At 43.3% G+C, this 10642-nt stretch overlaps 2 long non-coding RNA genes across 2 annotated transcripts in view; one reads left to right on the plus strand and one right to left on the minus strand.

The window, feature by feature from the left end:
* Nucleotides 1-2313, minus strand: part of LOC102491713 (uncharacterized) — a 26066-nt gene extending 23753 nt beyond the window's left edge. Inside the window, exon 1 of the long non-coding RNA XR_337043.1 lies at nucleotides 2091-2313. This is a non-coding gene — a long non-coding RNA (uncharacterized LOC102491713). The remainder of the gene's footprint in view (nucleotides 1-2090) is intronic.
* A 1349-nt stretch (nucleotides 2314-3662) lies between these two features.
* Nucleotides 3663-10642, plus strand: part of LOC114005569 (uncharacterized) — a 50091-nt gene continuing 43111 nt past the window's right edge. Inside the window, exon 1 of the long non-coding RNA XR_003547409.1 lies at nucleotides 3663-3931. This is a non-coding gene — a long non-coding RNA (uncharacterized LOC114005569). The remainder of the gene's footprint in view (nucleotides 3932-10642) is intronic.

Consider the following 10642-nt stretch of genomic DNA (forward strand, 5'->3'; position numbering starts at 1 on the left):
CTCCTTGAGCACCTGTGCATTCCTGTGCCCTTGATCCAGGCGGGCGGAAGCTGGACGTGGGTCGCAGCATCAGGACCGTGTCAGGAGTGCTGTCACTCTCTCTCTCTGTCTCTTTCTCTCTAACTTTCTCATTCATTGAATAAATGGATAAGCTTTAAAATGATATAACAATAATCATGTACTAGCAGTTATGATAGCATGGAAAACTCTAAAACTTATTATATTAATTGAACCAGATACGAAAGAATATACTTTGTACGATTCCACTGAAGTAAAAGTTTAAAATGAACAGAAGTAATCTCTGGCGATAGAAATCAGAATAGTAGCTATTTCTGGGAGTTGAGAGTTGCCTCTTGATGCGGAAACAGAGTAACTTTCTGAGGTGATGGAAATTTTGTTTACCTTGATCTGGTTTTGTGGCTATATATTTTTGTCAAAATTCACCAAGCTGTACACTTCTGTGTAACTCAATAAAGTACTGTTGACATTATAGAATAAAAATAGTGGGTTTGTCTCATCTCAAAAATGTTCATGGAAACTAAGATTTTCAACATAAAAGAGATGCAAATATAAAAAATTCATAAAAATTCTACAGTTTTCAATTTGAATGGAAAATATCAGTATGGGGCTGATGCTGTGGCCTGTTGGTTAAGGGAGCCAGATCCCACAGAGCTGACCACGCAGTTCAAATCCTGGTTCCAGTGGATGCAAAACACAACAGGATGGAGAAAGAGAGGAGAATGGATTACGGCATGACCACACCCCATTGAGGGGGGTGCTTTTTTCTTCTTCTCTCCCTGCCTCTTTGTCTTTCTCTGAAGAGAATAAGTAAATAAGATATTAGTTTGAACTGATGATATATTTTCTTATTTTTAAAAAAATGTACTTCCTGGCAGCTTGAAAAACATACCTGGAGCATGTGTGTGCATGCCTGAAATCTGAGAGGAGAGTGGAGAAGGGATTGAACTGTGCCCATCCCCTCATGGGGTGCTTTCTGATTTCTTTCTATCTCTGGAGAGTCCGTGCACCCTATAGCAAATGCTTTTTTTCTTTTTGTCTTTATGTTTATGGCCCAGCCAGTGGCTTAGTAGTTAAGGTATCTGGATCCACGTGGCCAACAGTGTAGTTCAAGTCCCCGATTTTGTGGCTTGAAAAAATGCACTGGTGGGAACCAGCAGTTAGCGTAATGGCTATGTCGCTGGACTCCCACGTAGTCGACCCCGGTTCGCGTCCCAGACCTGGTGGTTTAAAATTCATGCCGGGCGTGTGTGCGTGAGTGCCCAAGATCCCGCGAGGAGAATGGAGGAGAAGGGATTGTGGCGTCACCATCCCCTCTCGGGGGGGTGATTTCTCGCTTTCTGTCTCTATGTCTCTCTTTGTCTGTCTGGCGAGCGCACGTGCCCTATAGCGAAAACCTCTCCAAAAAAAAAAAAAAAAGAAAGAAAGAAAAGAGAAGAAAAGAAAAGAAAAAATGCACTGGAAATGTGAACATGTGTGCCCAATACCCCAAAAGGAAAAATGGAGGAGAAAGGATTGTTACATGACCATCCTCCCATGAGAGAGTGTTTTCTCACTTTCCCTCTGTCTTCAGTGATTGAACACACCCTCCAGCAAAATTTACAAAAAAAAGAAGAAGAAAATTCATTTCCTAGCTCTGTCTACTAATAAGTCTTAGAAACAATGACCAACCAAATGAAATGCATGTACCAATTTGCAGTCTCTAAACTCTATTTCCCGCTAAATGCAGCCAGGGCTCCTTGCAGAAATAGATGGCTCTGGAGTAGGGCAAAAATTGCACACCGTGAGCCTGAGACAGCATGACATGTCAGAGAGCCAGGCACAAGTCAGAAACTCTTGAGGTCATGACAACAGGACTCAGAAGTCAACTTACCAAGGCTCCCAGTGGCCACAAATAGGACTATTGAATAAGAAAAACGGCTAAGATGTGAATCACATGAGTCCTGTTGAAAATTTACAAGTTCACAGAGATACTCAAATAATACTAGTAATGAACACCATTGTTCACCTCTGATGTTGGGGAGCCAACTCGTTATTCTGAGGACAGGAAATTATGAAGAGAAGGAACCTACCTTTGCTGTATAAATGGAACCTCAGGATAACCAAATAGTAGAAGAGAAGATGTTTCTTTTCATAGGAGTATTCCACTGACTAATTCAGCAGAAATATTGCCATTTTGCAAGCCCTTAAAGACTCATCATTCTAGGCAGTGGTGACTGTACTGTTTCCTAGGACCTCCATAACAACAGGTGCCTGGAAACAGCCGTAATTTACTGTCTCACAGTCCTAGAGGGGAGTCTGAGATCAAAGTACCGACAGAGCTGTGCTCCCCCAAAGCCTCCTCCTTCTTTTCCTAGTCTTCTGGTGTTGACCGAATCCTTGACATTCCTTGGTTCCTAGAATCTAGTTTCTGCTTCTGCGGTCACATGGTCATCATCTTTCTGTGTCATTCTGTGTTCAAACTCTCCTCTCCTCATAATCACTGCATGAGAACCTACCCTTGTCCAAGGATAACCAAATAGTAGAAGAGAAGATGTTTCTTTTCATAGGAGTATTCCACTGAGTAATTCAGCATCATCTTTCTGTGTCATTCTGTGTTCAAACTCTCCTCTCCTCATAATCACTGCATGAGAACCTACCCTTGTCCATTATGACCTCCTTTTAATCTGATTATGACGGAAAAGAACCCTATTCCCACATAAGGTAACATTCCCAGGCGCATGGGTTTAGGAGTTCACCATACCTTTTGGGTGACAAAAATCAACTGATAAATAATTATCAAAGGGACAGCTAATATCACAAGTAAAAGGAGTTTTTCTAGGAAGTTGAGTTTCTGTTGTCAGAATCATTCACAGCAACTTGATTGCTGAAGGATGTCTTTTCTTGTTGGAAGCATCTGGTTAGCTGACAACAATGTTTTTTAGTAGACAACAAATTAAAGGAATTTTTTAAAACTTTTATTATAAAAGTACTTTGTACATACACAGAATAAAAAAAGAAAATTCAAAAAGTACAAAAAAATTAAGATCACGCTTTCCCAGTTCTATTCTCTAGAGTCTCTGCTTTTCCAAGTTTCTCGTGGGCTGTGCCAGACATTCTTCTAAGCATATACAAAGGGAAACGTGATTTGGACATCAGTGCAAATGCTGTTCTTCTGTTGTTTTTATTTTGTTTCACCCGGCAATACATCTGAGAGACCTTTTCACAGCAGTGTGTTGGATCCTCTTTTCTATTCCACTATATGGAAATACTATAATGCATATTAAGCAAGCCCCCAATTAGCAAGCATTTTGTGTACATATATATTTTTATCAAAATAAAATTCACACAACATTAAAATTACCATTTAACCCTTGTAAATTGTATAGCAAAGTGCTTTTTAGTACATTCAAAATGTTCTACAATCATTCGCTCTATGTAATTCCAGAACATTTTTATCACTCCAAAAAGAAATGTATACTTCGTTAACGGACAGCTCTCTATCCCCCTCCCCCTTGGCAGGCATCTTTTTCTAAATATGTCCTCTTAGAATTAATGTTGCAACACACCTCCCACCTCTTTCTTGAACACATAGAAAAGGATTTTTTTTTTTTAACCTTCATCTTCTAAAGAAAACCCCTCCTTCATTCTTCCAGCTCGGGACAGGAAGTGCCTGTGGTTCAGCGTCACAGAGCAAACCTCCTTACCTGACTGCATCAGCCGTGAGTCACCTGCCACCCCAGAATTGCCGGAATTGCCGGGCAGGTGGAGACTGAGCCCTCAGGAGTGTGCCTGGCTCGTGAGGCACATGGCCACCCAGTGCCCGTGGCTCTGGGACTGAAACAGACAGCTGTCTCCAGGCAGGGGCTGCTTGAGCGCTCCTAGCTTCCCTCTTGAATGACAGACGGTCACCCCAGCCGCCCTCTGTCGTCAGGTAAGTGCTCTGGCTTTGAGAGATTCTGGCTTTGAGGGATGTTAAACTCCATTCGAATTACCTGCACACAACACTTTCTCCGTTGTGGGTGTTTAAAGTTAAGACACTAAAATTCTAATGTGGACTGATGTCTCTGAACGGTGTGGCATGGTCACTGAGTAACCAGAGTAAGCTTTTATTTTAATTTATTCTTAAAAAATAAAATTAAAAAAATTTTTTTAATGTGCTTTGCCTTTAATCCTTCTGGAAGTCCTCTGTGTCAGCAAGGTTTTTCCTTCCTGCCGTGCAAGACTTTAAGTGAGGCATCCCTTGACAGATTTGGGGATTTCCTGACAAGGAAGTGAGGCAATTTGAGTAAACCAGACACAAATACATTTCACTTCAACAAAGCTTTTCAGGTGTCACAAAAGATGTGTGAGACACCAGATAGGAAGTTCTAGAAAGTGCTCTTTAAAAAAGTATTCTCCTGGGACCAGCAGTTAACATAATAGCTATGTCACTGGACTCTCATGTAGTCGACTGCGGTTCGAGTCCCGGACCCGGTGGCTTAAAACTCATGCCGGGCGTGTGTGCGTGCGTGCGTGCCCAAGATCCCAAGAGGAGAATGGAGGAGAAGGGATTGCGGCGTGGCCATCCCCCCTGGGGGGTGATTTCTCGCTTTCTGTCTCTCTGTCTCTCTCTGTCTGGTGAGCGCACGCGCTCTATAGCAAAAACCTCTCCAAAAAAAAGTATTCTCCTGTTGACGGCTTTAGTGCAGCTCTTGTCATTCAGTCTAGAACTGGACAAGTTTAGGCCCTTGCTTTGCTGAGCAGAGGTCTACTAGACTACGGGTAAAGAGAGAGGGAGCTGGCCAGCTGTCTCAGTGCAGGCCATCCGGGCTTCCTTTCCAGCTTGAACGACACACACAGGATTTGGTTTGTTCCTCCTCTCTTTTATGTGTCTTTTGAAAAGTAGGTAAAGGTTTATATAGTGTCTCCCTGAAGAGTATACTTTGGAGTTGTTCCTTATGGCTTCTTACTTACCCTCTTTGTAAAATTTGGCTAATTATCAGTTACTAGAAGACAAGCGCATGCTTTAAAAAAAAAAGAATTATTTATTTAATTGTATTCATTTTCATGATTTTTCAGTTTGACCAGAGAGAGATGGAGAAAGAGAAAGGGAAAGTGAGAAAGCAAGCTGAGGGAGTCCAGCTCCCCAACCATCACACACCTGCCAGCCCCAGCATATAACTTTGAAGAGATCAATAAAGTTCTTGCTCCTCTGACAACTCTGACGTTTCAATAACAGCAGTTAGTTTAAGAAAAGAGGTTACTGGGGCTGGCAGGTGCCATGGTGGTTAAAGATGCTGGACTCTGACCGTGGTTCAAGTCCCAGACCTGGTGGCTTGCTTTCTCACTCTCTCTTTCTCTCACTCTTTCTCTTTCTGGTCAAATTAAAATATATAAATAACTGGATAAATGAAGTTAAATAAAATAATTCTTAAAAACAAAAAGAAAAGAAGCTACTAAAAAAGCATTGGCTTAGTGGATTTTGAGGTGGGGATTTAAGTAAAAAATGAAGTGGCAGGCTGCAAGAAAATGTTTGAGTCTTAACAGAATAAATAAAGGGCATTGAAAATCCCATATATGTGATATTTACCAAATAGAACAAAAACTGAAGGTGCACAAATAATTCAATGTTCTTTGTCGAAATGATGAGTATAGTAATATCCTGGATTTTATTATCACATAATACATGTGCCTTGAGAAACTCTTTTGCACCTACAAAGATGTACAAGTAAATGTGACTAAGGAATTATAAAATAAAAAACTAATTAAATATATAAACAAAACAGAAGGGACTAGCAGTTGGCATAATGGCTATGTCGCTGGACTCCCATGTAGTCAACCACGGTTCGAGTCTTGGACCCCGTGGCTTAAACTCACACTGGGCACATGTGCATGCGTGCCCAAGATCCTGAGAGGAGAATGGAGGAGAAAAGATTGCAGCGTGGCCATTCTACCCAGGGAGAAGATTTCTCCTTTTCTGTCTCTCTGTCTCTCTCTGTCTTCCTGGAGAGCACATGCGCCCAATAGCAAAAACTTCTCCAAAAATAGAAAAAGAAAATGAAAGAAAAGGGTTGAATCTTGGGGAAGGGTCAAGGTCTTATGAGTTTAAGAGAGGAGAAGCAGGATGAGCTGGTTGGGAAGTAGAGGGCTATTCTGTTAAAACAAACAAATGTTAACATGGAGGAAAAGACAAGAGGAAAGAGCTTTGGCGGTATGAAGTGCTAAGGTGAGAGAAGGACCCGACCTACGATGTGCTGGTCATACTGGGGACAGGACTCTGAATACAGATCACTGCTGACTCGTGGGACTGTGGGCAGAGCTGGCCAGACTGCAGGGAGCACTGTCCAGCCACCAGGCAACATGGGGCTTTGGAAAGAAATTCTGACCAGAGACCAAGTGGATTAGGTCCCAACAGAGAAGAACCTGATTCTCTAGGAATTCATCCAGGGAAGTTTTCTGGTTACCCCCTCCCCGCTCACCGGTGTAGGGTATCCATGTCCAATCCCTTATCCAGTCTCTCTGAACAGCTTTATGTTCTGAACTAGTTCAGTTCCATAGAGAAGCTTTTGTTAAGCATTCATTAGCTTGTAAGATTTTTTTTTTTTCACCTACAAAATTCTCTCTAGACTTCTGACATTGTCAAGTGCCACAATGATTTGGTTTGAATGACTGTGACCTTCAGCTGCCTGCACACTGATAATGCCATTTCTGGGATTCAAACTCAGAGATCTTTTTAGTCAAGAGGAGGAAATACTAGAAAGTGATATAGGGTCCTTCCTCCCTGCCTTTTTGGTTCTGTAAGCTAAAACTCATTCTTCCAATTGCCATGTCAATCTTCTAGCTAATCTTGGTTCTAGTTCCTCTAAACAGATCAATTTCCTAGAGAGGCAGAATACCAGGGCACCTGACCTAGGAATCAGAAAACCTGAGTTCAGTATTGCTTCCACCATTGATGACTAGCCATGCCCCTATAAGCAAATCTTTCAACATTTCCTCTTAAGTAAAGCAAAGAAGTTGGATCAAGATGCACAGAGATTTCAATTGCCTAAAAGGAGCAGAAGGGGCTCAAACCAGAATAAGTCTAAAACAATTCATTACAGGGATAAATGAGGATAGTGCTCTGCTTCCCACCAGCTCACCCTGCATCTTCTCTCTAGAATGCATAAGACCGCTACACTTCCCCAAGATTCAACCCTTTTCTTTTTTATGTATAATTTAATTTTTTTATTTTATAATTTTATATTCACATTTAATCATATATTTTTACGGGGTGCAAAATAGTTTTTCAAGGCAAAGGGAAAATGTTAAAAATCCCTATCTCTATAGAAAGGTTTTGGTTGTCCCTGAGCTGGGTAAGACGCTAGTGAGATGTGGGGCTGGCCCTGAGCTAGATCCCACATGGTTGACCACAGTTTGAATCTCAGCCCTAGTAGCTTGAAAAACACATTGGGCATGTGTGTGTGTGCCCAAAGTCCTGACAGAATGGGAAAATGGAGAAGAGATTGAAGTGTGACCACACCCCACTGGGGGTGCTTTCTCCCCCGTCTCTGTCACTCTCTGAGGGGTACATGGTCTCTCTGACAAATATATTATGCTATGGTTGCCAATATAGCACACCATCACAACAGCATCCATAGAAACTCAGCTTCCGGAATAAGAAAGGTTAGAGTCCTGCTTTCTGTGACTGGTCCAGTCATGGAATCTCCTTCCTCTCGTCTCATGTCTACATCTGGCTCTCTCTCCAACTTTCAATTAGAGTGATTTTTTCCTTAAAATCCAAATTTGATTTCTAACTCTACTGCTTAAAAGCCTTTGATGGCTCTCCATTGCCCTCAGCATGGAGTCTCATACAATGTCTTTCCGGATTTGACTCCTGCTGACTTCTCCAGACCATCTCTTGTCCTCCACTGACTCAGAATCCTCACTCTAGTAGTTCCAGTCCACAGGCAGTTCCCAGAACCGTTCCTTCTTTCTCTCCCTCTCCTCTGGAATGCACTTTCGTACATGTGCACACATCCTTACACCTGTTGGCTTCTCCGTTGCACGAGCTTTCGGAGGCCTCTGCATTTGCCCCATCCCAGCACTTCCCACACCATCTTGCCATTGCTTGAGAGGACCCCACCCTGCCATCCCAAGATAGCAGGGCCCTCAAGGCTGAGATTATGGAATTTTCTGTGCATTCTTAATATCTGCTGTCTTCCTGGTAGACAGTAAAGACCTGTAGAATCAATAGGAGGTCAGGCTTTTCAAAGGGAACAGGACAAACCCAAGCACATTTAGAGAAGAGTAATAAGGGTGGTGAGTGCTATGGAAATAAGGTTGAATGATGAATAGCTGAAGGAGAGAGTTTGGCCTGGAAAAGAGAGAATGATGAGACATAATAATTCGCCTTCAAGTCAAGGGCTGTCACGAGGAAGTGGCCATGCTTTCCTCTAGGCTCACCAAAGGACAGAAAAAGGAGGGAGGAAGGTGGTCATGGCACAATATCAAAGCAGCTCTAGAAAACTCCGTGATGAGGTCCATGTGGAGGAAGGGTACGGTGCAGAGAAAGGATGGCTTTTGGTAAGCTGAAGAGCTCCCTGGCCTTAAAAGTTCCCAGCGCCATCTCAGGAATATGAGTAGGAGGATTCTTGTGTTGGGTTGGGCATTCACCTAGCTATAAGATTGAAGTCCTGCGGAGCCTGGATTCTAAGATTTTCGAGGCTGACAGCTCTAAAAATGCGATTCTCTCCTCTAGGTCACAACAACACACAATTTAGAAAACGAAACGGATGTTCTACTTTATGACTTCTCTTCCTTAGTAGCTTTCGGATATTTTACTGATTCCAAATCTACCCGTGATGCCTGGTCCACTTCATTGTTCCGCTGGGAAAGAGGGACAAGGAGAAATTATATAACCTGTCCTAGTTTTGCAGGCAGAATCTCATTAGGAAACAGAATTCTCAATTCCTGAGCATGAAAGCAGATGATTTTTCCAGGTCCCTGATGACTTCGTGTACCAAGTTGTTCCAGGAAGTCTCATGTTTCTTACTTTTTTACCTTCATTCCACACAGGAAGTTCAAGAACATAACCAAGGCAGAGTGGCTATGGGGACGGGCTCTGGAACTTGACTGCCTGTGTGATCTCAGAAAAAGTCAATTAATCTGTTTTCCCTCAGTTTGTCATTTCCTCACATTTCAGTTTCCTCGTCAATAAAGTGAATATAAGAATAGAATTATTGGGACCAGCAGATGGTGTAATGGTTGTGTTCTGGGCTCCCACATAGTCAACCGTGGTTCGTCCCAGACCCAGCAGCTTAAAACTCATGCCAGACATGTTTGCGTGCATGCCCAACATCCCAAGAGGAGAATGAAGGAGGAGGGACTGCAGTGTGGCTATGTCCCCAGGGGATGATTTCTTGATTTCTATCTCTCTGTCCTACCCTATAGCGAACAAACTCTCTTAAGTAAAAGGAATAAAGTTATCTTCATAAGGTTGTTGTAAGAATAAAATGAGAACACAGTACGTGGATATAGTGTCTAATAAACATTAGTTGGTATTGTAATTAGTACTGGGTGAGAACTTGGGAATAAAGATAACTGATTCCTCATCCCAGTGTTAAAGGGCCAATGCATCTGTGTTTGGAACATTCTCTATGCATCCTTAGAAGTTCCTTGGAGCTTCCACTGGAGAGCCTGGACAGGGTGTTGGGGTGAGAGATGACACCACCAAACAAAATGGGGAGGGTTCACCCAAATGGTGCTCCTGTGCTGCTGTCTGTGGTCCTGAAACACAATTTGTTATTTGGACCTACAACAGTTAAATGTCTAGAAAATGGGGGTGGGGTTAAGATTGGACCCCCAAGGCCCCATGTCTTTTCCCCTTCCCCATAACTTCTAGCTTATGACTAGTCCTTCCACCAGCTGAAATTAGGATAGATTGTTGGTAACCTTTTGAATCATTCATTTCTTTCCCTCTGAAGATACGTATTCCCTACCCTCTGATGTGTTCCCAGGGATGCTGCCGGGTTAAATGCCATCCTATGTATTTAACACCATCCCCTGCCCACGTATGCCTGCCTGAGAAACAATCAGAAAGGAGCAACACAGTGGCAACTAAAAGTATTTCTGCCCCTGAGCTCCATCCTGGCAGTCACTAGAATGCAAAGCCCACTGAAGGCACAGCCTAGCTTCTACCTGCAGAGTGCAGAGACCTCCGCTAGTTTTTTTTCACAATCATTCGAGCGTGCCTGAGGCCAAGATCAGAGCCACTTGCAGTAGGCTGAGACCTGGTGGCCCGCAGCAGGCATCACTGCCTCTGCTGTTGCTGATGCTGCATCTCTTTTGGGATGGTCCTCAGGGCCAGGACAGGCCAGCGCTCTCCCCTACCAAGGACATACCCTTCTGTCAGAAGCCTGAAAGGGGTACTTGTTGCTTCATCTTCTTGGCCAAGGATATGGGATCAATTCCCAGTGGAGTCTGGGCCAAGGGACAGTTGAGTCACCCTTCCCTCCCCCAGTCAGCATCTTGCTCAGAAACCTTTCTCCTTTCTCATAAGCCTAGACAGTGCAACCCATCACTGTCCCAGCATGCATGCACACACACCCGGCATGAGTTTAAGCCACTGGGTCCAGGACTCGAACCACAATCGACTACATGGCGGGGGGGGGGGGGCGGGGGGGGG

Source organism: Tupaia chinensis, unplaced genomic scaffold (genome assembly GCF_000334495.1).
Source record: "Tupaia chinensis unplaced genomic scaffold, TupChi_1.0 Scaffold144016_1, whole genome shotgun sequence".
NCBI classification, from domain to species: domain Eukaryota; kingdom Metazoa; phylum Chordata; class Mammalia; order Scandentia; family Tupaiidae; genus Tupaia; species Tupaia belangeri.